The 14,952-nt window shown below is 68.4% G+C and overlaps 1 protein-coding gene across 1 annotated transcript in view; it reads right to left on the reverse strand.

The window, feature by feature from the left end:
* The window catches only part of ZC3H3 (zinc finger CCCH-type containing 3), a 55,801-nt gene that overhangs the window by 17,320 nt on the left and 23,529 nt on the right, over positions 1 to 14,952 (reverse strand). The gene's annotated exons all lie outside the window — the stretch shown is intronic.

A 14,952-nucleotide genomic window follows, 5' to 3' on the forward strand; every position in this document is an offset into this window, starting at 1 on the left:
AGCCCCTCCCCAACACGCACACCCCAGGAGGGGCCTGATGCCCCCACTCAGAGGCGCCGCTGAGGACACCGTGGACCCCCCACCGGATCGGCCACAGGCCCCCCAGCTCGGGACCAACAGCAGTCCTGACGCTGTCCTGGCTGAGCTGCTCCCCCTGGCTGTCACATGGGCAGGCTGCCACCAAGATGAGGGGACAGGGGGCATCCAGTGTGCCCAGGGAGCCTCGTGACTCCAGAGGGCATATAGGGCCGACCCCTCAAGACAAATTTCAGCAATAATTTGTTTATGCAAACTGCACTTAATTTCACATCAGCTCAGACTCTGCCCCTCACGCCATTACCGCTGAGCCCCTGGCCCCCACCGGCCAACCTGGGCCAAGGCGCACGCTGCCTCCACCTGAGGGCGGCAAGGTGAGGATGGGGGTCCAGGCCCTCCTAGGGCCTGTCTCAGTGCTCACGCTGGGGTCCCTACAAGTCTGCCTGTGGACCCCACTCCACCTTGGGCAGCAGGAAGCCCGCTCCCAGTCACCCGGGGCCGGGGGGCACCGCCGACGGGGTTCTGGCGTGTGCTGGGGGTGAGCAGGCCTCAAGGCACCCCAGCGCCCAGCAGCCCTGCGCCTGGGCCCGGCTGCCGACCCCCCCCCCGCAGCCCGCCCCCCACCCCCGGCCCTCCCCCTGCAAGCTGGGGGCGACTTGCCAGCCGCAGCCTCCAGGGGCCCGCTGGAGGGCTAGCATGCGCCAGGGAGCTGGCCCGGGAGCCCGGAGCTGCGGTGTAAGCGCAAACGCAGGCAGGAAGGGCAGGGAGCCCTCCCGCACGGAAGCACTTAACCCAGTTTCCTTTAATTAAAATCCAAGTTCACAAACCCCGACCTTGGAGGGAACTAGCACAGCCCAGGGGCTGGCCACACATGGCCCAGGCTGTCCCTGCAGGCGCTCCAGCTGCCCCGCCCGGGGAGGCAGCCAGGCCTCCAGGCTCTCCTCAGGCCTGGGGGCGCCTGCGCAGCCAGGCCAAGGAGCGATGGGGTGGGGGGGACAAGGGGGCGGGGCTGGTAGGGGTCTGCCCCCACGCCAGCCCCGAATTGCAGAACCCAGTTAGCCCTGGGGGCTCAGAGGCGGCTCTGGACCCTCTGCGGGAGCAGCGGCCTCTGTCTTCAGGGTGCGGCTCAGCCGAGTCCTAATCGCCACAAGCCTGAGCTGAGCCCCGGCCAGCCGCCCCGACAGCTGGCCCAGCCCGAGCCTGACAGGCCCCCGACGGCTCTGGGGCCCTGCTCTCCAGGGGCATGCCCTGGGCCCAGGATGCCTCTTCGGGAAAAACTGTCCGGCATCCTGGGCGGACATGCCCGCAGAACTTGGGGAGGGCTGGCCGGGGCCTCGGGGGGGCGCCTACCTGCCGTGGGAAACAGGCCCAGTCCCCGGGCACACAGGACCACCTGCGTCCGCCCCGTCCCCGGGCCGGCGCCCAGCGTTCGACCTGTGGCCAGCGGGGCCTGGGTGGGCAGGGGCGGGACCGACGGGCTGGGGGCACCCGCCCCGGGCCCCGCAGCGCCTCACTGCCGCGGGTGTCACCGCGCTCCAGCGAAGTGTTGCCCTGATGCAGCCTTTGGGAGTGAACTGTGCTGAGAAGAGGGGATAAAATTAACGAGATAATAGCGGGGCCAAGGACCTGGGGAAGGCACCTCCCCGCACCCGCGGGCCCGGTAATTCCTTTTCTCCGACTGGAGCCTCAGATCTAAAGGCCTCTGCCGTCCATCCAGCAGGCCCCGCCGCCAGGAAATTTCATTAGCGCTGGAAAATAGGGAAGGTATTAAGCGGGGATAATGAAGGCCGGGGAGGGCGCCGCGCCTCAAGACGGTCCTCCTCCTGCCTTTGTAATGGGAGGCATGAACTTTCCCTCAAATCCATTTCTAATCCATTTGAAATACTACAGCAAATTATCTTTCCTTCAGCCCGAAAGCGGCCAGCCAATTTACTCCGAATAGAAGTGACAATGCCCAAGGATTTATCGCCATAACCTTGACTACACCAGGGTGAGGGCTGGGCTCCCCTCACCCCCCCCCGGGGCACGGAGGACGGGTGGGGGGAGATAACATTTTAAATGGGAAGTGGAGGTAATGGGGAGACAGACACACACACCACAAAAGTCGGTTTAGAAAGAAAAGCTGCCCATGTGTCCGCCCCGTGGGGAGCGGCCGGGGGCTCTGCCTGCCACAGCCCCGCCCCTGCCGTGCCCGGGGGAGGACAGCGGCGGGGCCAGGGTAGGCCGCGCCAGAAAACAGAGTGGCAGGCACCTGGGATGGGAGACCCAGAGGGAGGCGTCAGGGCCTGGGCAAGGCAGCGGGGCTCCCCGGGACACCCAGCACGCCCGCTCTGCCAGGCCCCACCCTCCGAGGGCTTCGCAGGTCCACGGAGGATGCCCGCGCTCTGCCTGCTCAGCCCTGTCCTGGCACAGTGCGCCCAGCCCCAGCAGCAGCCTGGCACCCTATTCCCAGGGCCAGGGCCAGGCCTGGGGACCCTGCACCCCAACACGAGGGCTGCTCCCCCACGCAGGACCCCTGGGCCGGAGGTCTTGGTCGCCCGTGGAGAGAGACCAGGGCCCATGCGGCTGCTGGCGGAGGGCCCAGCCAGGCTCCCAGGTGGGATTCAATTTCCCAGCCCACCCCCTCGGCCGGGCGGCCAAGGGCCTGTAGGCCAGGCCGCACAGGCAGGGGCGGTGACGGGGCAGGAGGCAGGCAGGCGGGCTGGGGAGTGGAGAAAACCACCGGGGAAGCATTTTTCAGGAAATGGAGCGCGATTCTGCGGAGCTTCGCGCGAGCGGGGAGTGCGCTGTCAGCAGAAGGAGCCGGCAGGCGGCTCTGCGCAGCAAATCCCAAGTAGGTCAGGCCCGCAGCCACCGTGACAGGCTGCACACTGCTTAGGTGCGCTTTCCACGGAAACGCTGACGGTCCGGGCCTCCCTGGGGCCCCTCCTCGGCGCCCCTGAGCCCCTGCTCCCGCCCCGGCCTCGGCCTCGGCCTGGCCGGTGCCCGCTCGGCCTGGCAGGGAGGTGCCCTGAGCACAGAACCCTCCCAGACAGACACCTCCAGCGCAAGGCCAGCGCAGCAAGGCCAGCGCAGCGCAGGGCCCTCCCCTCGGGAGGCCCCCAGGCATGCTGGGGGTCTGTAGGGCAGGCGCCGACAGAGTTCTGGAGGGGGAAAGACGGAGCCCCTCAGGCGTGCAGCGCTGGCAGCCCGGGCGGTGAGTGGGACCGCCAGAGCCCGGAGGGGACACACGCGGGGGTGGCCAGCACAGGCCTCGCAGGGGCCTGAGAAATGGGGCTCAGTGGCCAGGGACCCGCAGATGGACGATGCAGGCCTCACGGCGGCTGTGGCCGCCAGGCCTCACTCTTTCGGAACGCAGCCCGCAGCTGGCTCTGGGCTGCGGCCGCCCACGCCCACCCTGCAGCGGCGGCCCTGCCGCGGCCTGGCCCCCGTGCCCACCTCCCGCCTTTTCCGGCCAGGCCACCTCGGGACAGAGGCACGCCGACTGCCGGGAGCTGGGGCGGGGGTCGCACCGCCCCACCAAGAGGGGCACGGGGGGCGAGGGGCTGGCCGCGAGGATCACCTGGAGGCTCCCTCAGGTGCCGCTCCTTCCCGAGGGAGCCCCCATGCCTCCTGGGTAAAGAGCAAAAGTGACTCCGGGCACCCAAGCGAGCTGCGAGCTGGGGGCACCGCCAACTGTGCTGCGCCTGCCACACAACCCGCGGCTCCGTCACGAGGGGCTGGGCTAGTTTATGTGCTCACATCTACTCAATTGGTATTTCGATCAATGGATGCATTACAAGCTTTCCTTTTAACAGCCTAATAAACAACAAGATGGAAAGTAAAATTCTCCATAAAATGACACTTTTAAAAATCCATTTCAACTGAAGCTATTGGTGTTTTGTGTGTTAGCTGCAAAAAACGGTATTATTGGGCCTTAATGGCCCCACTAGGGAGTGCGGAGTTCAGCGGGAGGGGCGGGGGGCGGGCCCTCCGGGCTGGGTCCTTAGCCCAGGACCCCTTGGCCCTTGCGGGCTGGTGAGGGACAGGGCCGGCCCTGGCCCTGCCCCTGCCCCTGCCCCTGCCCCCTGCCCCTGCCCCTCTCCATCACCCCTCCTCTCCCTTCTGCCTTCCGTCCGCCGCTCCGCCCTCCACCCCATCCTGCCCTGCCCACTCACTGATGGACCCCTGGCCCCCAAGACCATCTGCCAGGGGCTCCCCGCTGGCAGCTGCTGAAAGGTGGGGGCTCAGGCGTTGCAGCTCCTGCCCAGAGTTCCCCGGGACGACCTCGGGAGGTCCAGGCTCCCTGGCTGCTGGGTGACGGCCCCGTGTGTGCCCGCCTGGCGGCACCCGCCCTCCCAACCGCAGGGCAGGCCGGAGCGGGCCGCGCGGCATCGGCTCCCGTCTCCCCTCCACACCCGGCCCAGAGCGTGGGGCGCCTCCCCAGGCTGGGCCTGCCTGCCCCCGCCCGGGACCTGCGCGCCCACTCATGCAGTGAGCCCTCCTCGGTGCCCTCCCCGCCGACGTCCGGGTCGGGCCCTGACCCCCACCCCAGGGTGCGGGGACCCCACCCACGGAGCGCCTGCTGAGTCCAGGCGCCCAGGCCCCCGGAGTAGCCATCCCCGGGCCTCTGGCGGCGGGGGCCTCGCGCCCCTTTGAGAGGCCCCCCTCATCGGCTCCACGGCCGTCTCAGGGCCTCTACCCTCGCACTGCGCGCTGCCTGCCGGGTGCCCGCCCCGCCGGGCCCCGCCGGGACCAGCCCTTCCGTTGCTGGGCCCCGGCCGCCTGCACCCATCCCTCTGGCTCTGTCTGGGCTGTGCCCCCGGCCTCAGCCACACTGACCAGGTTCCCACGGCCACGGCCACCAGCTGCTCTGCTTGCGCCTCCCCCCACCTGGAGTGGCATTCCATCTCCCACCTGCCGGGGGACCCCCTCGGGGGCCACGCCCCTCACAGAGGGGCGCTCAGGGCAGTCCAAGCCAGGGGTGCGTGACAGAGCGGAAACATCACAAGACCCAGAATGCCAGGCGTGCCTGGGGACCCCATGGGTCACGGCTACCCAGAGACACAAAGTGAGGGGAGGAGCCAGCGCCTGCGCCCTCCAAAGTCCCCGGCGGAACGGCCTCCTCCCGGGGTCACGGAGCAGAGGCAGCCCCCTGCGCGGGCCGCAGGGGCGGCGCCAGCGGCAGCGCCGGGGAAGGCCCGCGGGCTCTCCTCAGCTCACCGCGGGGGGCCGCTCACTGCCCGCGAACACGCCCCGGTGTCAGCCGCCTGCCAGGCGCCGGCACGGGTGGGCCGGCTGGGCGGTAGGAGGAAGAGCAGCGCAGGCGTAAAGAGGGGGCAGGGCCGCGGCCGGCGTGCCGGCCACGCCGAGGCCGCGGAGGAGCAGCCGCACCCAGCAGGAGCAGGGCACGCCCTCGTGGTGGGGGGCGGCGGCTGAGAGGACAGAGGCCCGGGCAGCCGGGACGCCCATCTCGGACCACGAGCGGCAGTTACCTCAAGATGGATCGCAGGCTTCCGCGCGAGGGCTAGGCAGCCAGGCTGCTAGAAGAAGGTGCGGCTCGGGGCAGGCAAATGCTTCTTAAACAGGACACGAAGGGCCCCACTCACAGAGGAAAAGGAAAATCAGAGGTCCTTAAAAAGCCAGCCCCAGGCAGCGAGAGGACAGCCGAGAAGAACACATCTGTAACGTGTAAAGAACGCCAGCAAACCCACAGAGACACTAACACACGAGCGGCCCTCACAGAAGCCCGCAGCGTGGCCTCCACGCCCGCTGGACGTGCACGCTCAGGTCACGGAGATGCCACCTCGCCGCCCTGCGCAGCGGGAGCCACACGGCAGGGCCGGAGCCACGCAGAGCGACGCGGACAGGCCTGGCGAGGCTGCCGTGAACCAGAGACGGGGTGCCTTCGACAGCGGAAGCCGGTCTGCTCACTGCCGGCTCCCAGGCAGGGGCTGGCCTGGTGCCGCGGCCGCGCCTCCATGCAGCCGCAGCAGGGGCGCCGATGCCCCTGGATCAGGGCCCCACCGTGACGGCCGCATTCACCCTGGATTACCTCTGCAAAGGCCCTGCCTCCAAACAGCCACACTCAGGCTCAGGGCTTCGGTCCGGGGCAGACGGCGAACAAAGGGAGTCAGACACAAAACAGCAGCTACTGTACAGTCCCATCCATGTGACGCTCAAGAGCGTTGAGACAGAGCTCGTGTGGCCGACAGAGGCCGGTGGGGGGACCCCCTGCAGGGTGGGTGGCGGGTGTCCAAGATCGAAGTCCACAGAACTGACCCCTGCAGACACACGCCGCAAGCGTTGGTGCACAAGGAAACCAGAGAGGAAGCCACGGTCAGGGACAAGCACCTGCGCGTGACAGAGGCGGCACTTTCACACAATGGGGGAGACCGGATGTTTAATACGGGTCCTGGGACAGCCAGTAACCCCCTACAACGCTGAGTCTGAACTCCAATCTTATGCCACGCCCCCAAATAACTTCGCAGAAGATTATAAAGTTTTAAATGTAAACCTTGAAGAAAGTACAACTGAATTCATAAAACCCTGGCAGGGGGAGGGGGGGCGGTGTTCTAAGCAAATCCAAATCTTGTCTTAAAAGAATGGCAGTTTTAAGTGTACAGAAAAGTAAAAACTCTGTTAAAAATAGTCACAAACAAAACTGAAAGGCAAACTGAAACTGAAAAGTAGTCTCTGATACAAGGGTGAGACACAGAATATCCCCTCTCGCAAACGCTCACGAAGTGTGCCAGGGGAGAAGGAACGGAAGCACGAAGAGTGTGCAGCCTGTCGGAGAGCACGGATGGTGTGGAGGCCAGACAGGGCGGCGCTGCGCTGAGGGGCACCAGAAGGCGCAAACCGGCCCAGCGGGACGCGCCCGGCCAGCCCCAAGCCCTGCGGGGCACCCTGACAGCCAGGCCAGCTCAGGCCTGTCCTGCACAAACGGATCTCACTGGGGAAGACAAAAACTAGTGCCAAAGGGGAGCAATCGCAACAGCTGGTCCAGTGTGGGGCCTAAACGGTGATCGAGCTGCCTACCCGACCAACAAGCCAGAAGCCTCCTCCTCTGAGAAGGCTTCCAGGCTGCACACCACACAGAGGGCAAAGGCCATCTGCTGGAGGGGGCAGGTGGAGGCCTCCGTGCAGAGCCAGGTGCTCCAACACTGCTGTGGCGGAACCGCAGCTGGCACCTACCGGGCAGAGGACGGTCCAGGTGGAATGCGCTCAGCGGGGGCCCAGCTTCGAGCAGGCGCTGGGCTGGGGCGGGTGGGAGCCGGTGGTGCGAGACATCGAATTCTTTAGGGAGCCCAAGAGGCAGAAGGGCGCAGGCAACCCTGCCAGGGCCCGGGTGCCCCCTGCAGACCCTGCCCCAGTCCCGCGGGGAGGGGCCGGGTGGGCGGGCCCCTGGTGGGCGGGGCCGGGAGGAGCGCCCGCCCCCAAAGGAGCCTGTATCGCAGAGGGGACAGAGCCCTGGCCATAATTTACACTCCCCCGCCTATGCTTTATGGCCTTCTTAATTCGGCTCCTGCTACTATTAATGTAGTTAATGCTGAGATTATATCTATTTTCTGGCGTCAGGCAGTGATTTATTCCAGCCATTTTTCCGGCGGAGGCTCCCACGCTGTTAAATCAAGCGCCTTGCCAATTAAGTGCTGACTTGGGCAGTGGCCGCAGTCCTAACAGACATCTCGCCGCAAATTAAGCGGGGCCGCACTCTGGGGAGCGGGCAGGACCGTGCGGAGGCCTTGCTGACTCTGAGGGAAGTTGGGGGAAAATAAAGCTGACCCCCACCCGGGCGCTCCCGGCCACGGTGGCTGCCCCGCCAGCAGAGGGCGGCCAGCGGAAGGGCAAGGGGCCCGCTGCCCCCTCACAGAAGTATCCGCAACTGCAGCCACCACACACCTGGCGACAGACAGTTTCACAAAACACCCCTGGGGCAGCCTGCAGCACCGCAATCCCGGTCTGCGCCCCCAGGGATGAGGCAGGACCCCCGAGAGACGGGGTGGCGGAGGGGCTCGCCCCGAGTCCCATCTCTGGGGACACGGAGCCGCACAGTGTGGGATGAGGGAGGCAAGTTCAGAAGGAAGGTGGAGGGAGGGAGGGGGTGAGGGGAAGCACCAGAGCCACGGCAGGGGATGCACAGCCCGGCCGGCACGACCCGGGCGCCCCCAAACCCGTGGGCGCCTCCTGGCCAGAAAGCTCGGGAGTGACGCTGGAGCATGGATCCTGGGGCGAGGCCGAGGCGGGGGGGCCCCGCAGAGCCCCTCCCACGGCTCCCGGTGGCCGCCCTCACCCAGGCACGGGGCGGCTTCGCTGTGTCCGGCCCCTGGGGCTGCGCCTCCCCCACCGCCCACAGGGGCCCTGGCCCCGCCCCGAGACGGGGGCGGGGGGCGAAGGTCTGGGGTGCGGCCAGCCTAACGGGTTGATGAATGAGAGGAGTTAAACATGGTATCGATTATCTGAACACACTTTACTACCACCTCTAAACCCAGGATAAAAGTGTATTCAAAATGGTGTCTGACTGCGTAAGGCACCAGGTGCCAGGGGGTGACAAGGACGTTTTACTTCCTCCTGTCGGGGAGTATTTTCGGCTTCCTCTGCTCGTCGTTTCCAGGGACATCCAGGGGCTCCCGTGGTCACACGGGGGCCCACGGTGCTGGCAAGGTGTGGCCAGGGCGCGGGTCCGCCACTCGCGCCACAGGGACGAGGCCACGGAGGCCCCCCGCCGCCGTCCCGCCGTGCTCAGCGCAGAGCTCCCCCGGGCGGGCGCGCTGCCCTCCTGGGCTGCCAGGACTCACCCCGCCGGCCCGCCTGGCGGCCCCCAGGGCCTGCGCTGTGCCCTGCCGCTCGGCGTGGTGGCGGCCGTGCCTCACGGGGCCTGCTCTGCATGGTCCCGCCCCTCAGGCTCTGCCCAGAAGGGCAAGGCCTGGGTGAGGGGCACGCGTACCTGTACCTGTCCCCTGCTGCGACCCCCAAGGGCCAGCCTAAAGGCCCCCGGGCAGGCCTCAGCCACACAGGCCAGCTCAGGAGGGACACTGCAACGCCGCGCACTCGTGTAGCTGAGCCAGCCTGGCCCGGGCCGAGGGCCTGTGCCGCGGGGGACAGGGCAGCGCCGGACAGAAGGCGGGGACCATCCCACAAGGACCTGCGGCAGGACCCCAGCCAGGGAGGCCGAGGGCCCTGTGCTGCGCCACCCTCACCCTGGCCCTGGCCCTGCCAGTCCCCTCCTGCACACCGGCACGGCCCTCAGGGGCAGACACCAGGGACGTGCCCAGGCCCGCTCACCATGGGCCAGCAGGGCAGGCGACCAGCCCTGGAGGTGGGCAGGTCTTGGCGTGAAAGGGAGGGATGAGGGCCCCAGTGCCCGCCACCGCCGCCCCCGCTGTCGGCAGATGGCCCCGGGGCCCCCGTCACTGCCTCGTGCACACGTTTGGCCATGGTACCCGCACCTCAGGCCCCACTGGGGAGGAGGCGGTGGCACATGCCTTCCGTGGGGGACAACGTTCACGGGCCAGAGGTTCGGACTGACAGGGGGCGGCGCGTAGCCCCCGCAGCTGTCTGCCCCATCTGGGAGCTCAGGGCTGTGTGGCACTGGGGGCTGGGCCGAGCCCGTGCCTGGACCCCCCACAGTGCTGAGCGCCCCACCACGGGGACCGGGCCATGTGAGCCAGCAGGCCCAGGGTGCCCGGTTGCCAGAGAGGCCGGCGGGGGCCGCCTCGTGCCGCCCTCGGCCACGGGCGTTGGGCAGTGAGCGCAGATGGCCCGCGGAAGCCACCGGGGGAGGGAAGAGGCAGAGGCCATCTCGGTCTGTGCGCCGCCGGACCCGCACACAGGGCGCCCTCTGCCAGCCAGGGCCTGGGCCTGGTCCCTCTGGATGAGGCTCCAGAGAGAGGCCAGTCTCTCACAGCGACGCCCTCCGTGCCGGTGCTGGGGGCTGTGCCCGGTGAGGCCGGTCCCCGTCCCCCACCTGGCAGACCACGGAGGAGGCGGCGCCGGGTCAAGGCCCCGCGGCCCCCATGGCCCCCGCGGCCCCTCCCCAAACCCAGCCAGGGGCCCCAGCAGGTGTTCCCGCAGCCGGGGGCTGCTGACAGCTAAAAAGGCCTGCCCGCCTCACACGGACACAGAATGAATCAACAGCCCAGACGTGCTTTGAACCCACTTCCAAATTAAGAGCTGCCTCCTCGCCGTCAGGCCCCCGCAGGCAGCCGCGGCAGCTCCCGGGCAGGGCGGCAGCTCAGCCCATCTATTAGAATGATGGAGGCAGAGGGGCTGCCGCGGCCCTCCTTCCTTAATGAGCAGCCGAAGGGATCGGTAAGCATAATCTCACAGGCAGTAATATTTTATATAATCGCCGAGTAGTTCAAATTGAAAACCCCCAACTGAATCAATATTTACTGCATTGAAACGAAATGAATAGTAATAAGTCACTAAGCTCCCTGTCCTGTTTCATAAAATAAAAAATTATAGAAATGAGCACAGCGCACGAGGCCGTCGCATTAACTTTCACAGCACTTGGGGGCCGTAACCGCCAGTTCCCACAACACAGGGTTCTCAAAAACCTGCCCGAGTAGACCTGCCTCAGCACAGCCTGGTGGTCACCCACAGCCCCCACCGGCCTGGCGCCCATCGAGCCCCCCTCGCCGCTGGCCAGGGCCTCGGCACCGAGAGCTCTGCGGCAGCCTCCCTGTCACCCTCAGGTTCAAGCTCTGCTCAGACCCCACCCCAGCGAGGGCACAGGCGGAGATCTGGACAGGCGCTCCGGGCCAGCTCCCCGTGGGCGGAGGGAGGGCGGGGCCGCACGATGTCCCACGCTGGCCCTCGGAGCCCTGGAAAGGCCAGGCTTCTCCCTGGGCCCCAGGTCCCCGAGGGGCACATGACCTGCAGGGTCCCAGGAGCATAGACACTGGCAGAGACCGGAACCAAGAGGAGCCCTGGGGGAGGGGAACTCGACCTTGCACTTGACCCCGGGGGCAGGCAGCTCCCACAGACGCCTGGGCAGGAGACCAGGTCCCATCCAGGCAGTGGAGCCCAGCTCAGCACCGGAGGCGGGGGTGTGCCCCTCAGCCAGGTAAACTCACTCCCACCAAAAGCAAAAGGCCACCTGCCAATTTACGAACCGGCAGGGCCCCGGCTGCTGTCCAAGGCATCTCCGGTTTCGCTCTTGGTTGGTCTGGGCACAGGCCTGGGCTGTGGGCCAGGTCCCCAGCTGGGGGCGTGTGAGAGGCAGCTGACTGACGTGTCTCTCCCTCCCTTCCCCTCTCTCTGAATATAAATATTTTTTTTAAAAAATGGACAGAGAACCTGAGGGTCTTCCACAAACTAAGACAAGCAAAGACCTTAAATACGCCGTGATCAGCCTGCAACACCGCTGCTCCTCAGGGAGACGCAAGCTAAAGCCTCGATGAGCCGCCACCTCACGTGGAGAACGTGAAATTAAAGAGACGGCACCACCAAAGGCTGCGATGGGAACAGCAAGGGCACCGCGGCTGTGGGGGCAGCGGCCCCACGGAAGTCGCACTGCCCGATCCGAGTCCCCCTCCCGCTCCCAGGTGCAACTGCAGAGGAGGAAACACGGGCTCGCGCAGCTGGAGGCCCGCACCCACCGCCCGCCGAGGCCGCCCGGGCCCCGGGCCCGTGGGGTGCTGACGCTGGGGGCCACGCTCTGCGGAGAGGCGCCCAGCTCTGGGTCGGGGACAGAGCAGCGGGCGAGGCAGGAGACAGGAGGGGGGCTCCTTGGAGTCCACAGCATCATAAACAAACAGCAAACACAAAGCGGGGGGCGGGGGGGCAAGGGGCAGCGCTCCCGGGTCAGGGCTCACACCTGTACCAGGAGGAAGCCAGTGGTGCCTGAGCAGGGGGCCTGGTGAAGGGGGACCACCCCCCCCGCCGTGGCCCCGGGGAAGGCTGCAGGGCCCCCGCGTGCCGCTTCTGCCACGCCCCTGAGGCGCAGACGTGCACCCACACGAAGGCACTCGCAGAGGTACCCGCGAGGCACCAGGAGGGCGGGGACGGGACCGCGCCTGGGAGTCGCCCTCCACCCTCTGCCTGCAGCCTGGCCCCAGGCTGCCCTGACCCCCTCCCCCCCTCCCCGACAGCAGCCCCCTCTCCCAGCCTGGGACGCTCTTCCTGAGGCCTGGGGGCCATCGGCAGCGGTGGGGCGCTGACCCTGACACGGGGACACAAAGCAGAGGGGGGCGGCCGCAGAGCAGGGCCTGGGCCAGGGTCACTCCGCGGATGGCCGGCGCGGCCGAGTGTGGGCTCCACAGCGGGCTCCGGCTCCTGGCAGCCTGCGGCCGGGCAAGCCGCTGCGCCGGACCCTGCTTGGCCTCCTGCCCGGGCCTCCCTCCTCCCCGGGGCCTGCGCGCTTCCTCTGCTAGGGGAGCCTCTGTGCCTGGCTGCCTCCCCCAAGCCGCAGGCCAGCCTGCCGGGCCGCAGGGCACGCGGCCAGGCCCTGCGAGGGCTCGCCCCGAGGGCAGGCCCGCAGGCGGCGGGGCCCCAGCCCCAGTGGCTGGGTCGGGGCAGGTCTGGGGACAAGAGGGACCGTGCTGCTGTGGACTGAATGGATCCAGTGTGGGGGTGGGGAGCCTCTGGGAGGGGACTAGGGTTAGAGGCGGCGGCGAAGGTGCGGCCCCATGAAAGATGACGGTCCTCGCAGGAGCGGACGCCGCCAGAAGAGAAACAGACCAGGCACTCCGGCCGCAGGCCTCCGGAGCGGGGAGAAAGGAGCCTGCCGTTGACCGCGCCGGCTGGCGCATTGTGGCGGCGCCCGCTGCCCGTGCTCCGTGGCCCAGCGGTGGGCAGCAGGCAGAGCAGGGAGTCGCTGGCCGCCCGGGAGGCTGCGTGGGCAGGCCTGGGCGGCAGGGGCGGGAAGCAGCCTGCAGGGGCCCGGCCACCCGGCGGGGCTCTGCCTGTCCCCGGGCCGAGTGCCTCTTTAATGAGACGTCACTTGAGAAAAGCATTTCAGAGCCTTCACACCGCAGCCCAAACCTCGTCAAACCACCCGGAGATTACTTAAGATTTACCGCGCAGACACGAAAATAAAACGAGATGGAGTGCGGAGGCCCAGCGAGCGGCAGCCTCCTGACAGGGCCATTTGTAGCCCAAGGAGCAGCCTCCAGACGCAGCTGCTTAAGCGCAGGGCTTGTTTACTTCACACTTTCACGTCAAATGAATTTGGAAAGAAAAAAAAAGTGACAGGCAGTTTAGGGATATAAGTCACACTTCAGCCTCTGTGCAGATTAATGAGCTGGTGGGAAGCCGACGGGAACACAGGCCGATCCACGCACCTCGCAACAGCACCACGCACCCAACACACCCTCCCTCGGGCGCAGCAGCCTGGGGCGCCCTCTGCTGCCCCGGGGCCTGGCCCGAAAGGCCCGCGCCCCAGGCCCGCTCCGGGCAGGGAGGCCCGGAGACCGCAGGCCCCGCCGGGCCGGGGACCCAGCACGTGGGCGGTCACGTAGCTTCCCACGTGCTGGACCAAACCGACACAGGGCGGAGGGCAGGACCCTGTGTCGGCAGACGAGCGAAGCCGCCGGGGAGGCAGGAAGGCACCGGCCCCGCCCAGGACCGGTGGGGACCAGCGCCGTCAGGGCAGCAGCCCAGAGCACGCGGAAGAGGCAGGCGTCTCCGGCGGGGCAGGCGAGGGGCCCCGACGCGGGGCGAGCCCTCCAGAGACGGGGTGCAGTGGCTCTGTCACCTCCACAGCCTTTCCAGCACGTGGTGCAGGATTGAGTGTGGGGACCCAGCCCCGTGAGGGGGGCAGGGGGGCAGGGGCTCGCCAAGCCACGGGCTGCCGGGTGTGACCCCCGCCCCAACCCCCAGGGCCCCCCGCTGGCCCAGGGCTCCCGGCCCTCCGGGACGGCGGCCCCCGCACCCACCGTGCCCCGCAGTGACCGCACTCAGGGCGCCCCTGCGGGAGCACGGGGTCCAGGGGCACCCACGCCACCAGGCTGCCCTCGGCCCGCCGGCCCGCCGGCCTGCCCGGGGGCCTGCCTCCGGGGGTACAGGTCAGGAGGCCCAGGAAGAGCCCTCAGTCCCCAGGCTCAGGCCGACTGCCCGGTGGGACAGCCCCACGTCCCCCCATGACGGCAGCCCCCGGCGCACACGGGCCTGACCCCCACCAGCAGCCCGGCCACTCCTCCTGCCTGGGGAGCGCCAAGGGACCCGCCGCTGCATGGGGCAGCGGTCAAGGACTCGGCCAAAGCCGGTGGGCCCCAGAGCCTCCCTCTGGTGAAGCTGAGGCAGCAGGCGGGCAGGCATCGGACTGGCCACCAGCCCGGAGACGGGCCCTTTCTGCTGCCTCGGCAGCCGAGCGCCAGCGCGCACGCCTACTGCGGGCCAGGCAGCTGGCGGGCAGCCGCTCTGCTGAGAAGGCAGCCTGGCCCGGACACAGGCGGCCTCGGCAGAGGAAGCCCGGCCCCTTGGCAACCACCCAGCCCTCGGCGCCCCGCCTCACCTACCGTGGTGCCGCCCTGCAGGCCCAGGCCCAGGGTTCCAGGGCCCAGCGCTCAGGCTGTGTCCCAGGGCCCCACTTAATAACCCCCAGAGACTCCCGGGGTTGACGCGGGGCCGCCCCGAGCTGGGGTCGGCCAGGCGTCCTCCAGCACGGCAGGTGCTGCTGGCTGGGTCCAGCCAGGCCTGCGGGAGCGGAGCCCTCCGGCGCCCACCACCACCCAGGGGGCTGCGCAGAGCCCGGGTGCCCAGACAGCGGGCGGCTGGGGCGGGAGCCGGGGGGCTGGGGGCCATGCCCGGCCGGCAGCTGGCCTCCCCCAGCGGCGCCCCCCCAACCCGAGGAGGACCCACAGGCCCGCAGGCCCCGCTCGGCCCCGCCCCTCCTCTCGCCCCGGCCGCCCCCGCCGCACGGGCTCGGGGCGCAGCTGCCGGCGCAGGAACGCTCGTCCCACGGGGCCTGGCGCCCACTTCACCCCGTGA

The sequence above is a fragment of the Pteronotus mesoamericanus genome, unplaced genomic scaffold (assembly GCF_021234165.1).
Source record: "Pteronotus mesoamericanus isolate MK-2021 breed Mesoamerican mustached bat unplaced genomic scaffold, CSHL_Meso_final scaffold_174, whole genome shotgun sequence".
Lineage (NCBI taxonomy): Eukaryota > Metazoa > Chordata > Mammalia > Chiroptera > Mormoopidae > Pteronotus > Pteronotus mesoamericanus.